Below are 359 nucleotides of genomic sequence, written 5' to 3'. Positions count from 1 at the left end.
GTCCAGGAGGCATCCTCACCAGATGCCCGAACCACCTCAACTGGCTCCTCTCGACATGGAGGAGCAGCGGCTCTACTCCGAGTCCCTCCCGGATGACCGAGCTCCTCACCCTATCTCTAAGGCTGAGCCCGGCCACCCTGCGGAGGAAACTCATTTCGGCCGCTTCTACTCGCGATCTCGTTCTTTCGGTCATTACCCAAAGCTCATGACCATAGGTGAGGATCGGAACGTAGATCGACCGGAAAATTGAGAGCTTCGCCTTCCGGCTTAGCTCCCTCTTCCCCACAACGGACCGATTCAGCGTCCGCATCACTGCTGACGCCGCCCCAATCCGCCTGTCGATCTCCCGCTCCATCCTA

The sequence above is a fragment of the Seriola lalandi genome, unplaced genomic scaffold (assembly GCF_002814215.2).
Source record: "Seriola lalandi dorsalis isolate HSWRI2012SDOR001 ecotype SW California unplaced genomic scaffold, Sedor1 jcf7180002054664, whole genome shotgun sequence".
NCBI classification, from domain to species: Eukaryota; Metazoa; Chordata; class Actinopteri; order Carangiformes; family Carangidae; genus Seriola; species Seriola lalandi.
Note: the sequence above shows the minus strand (reverse complement) of the source record.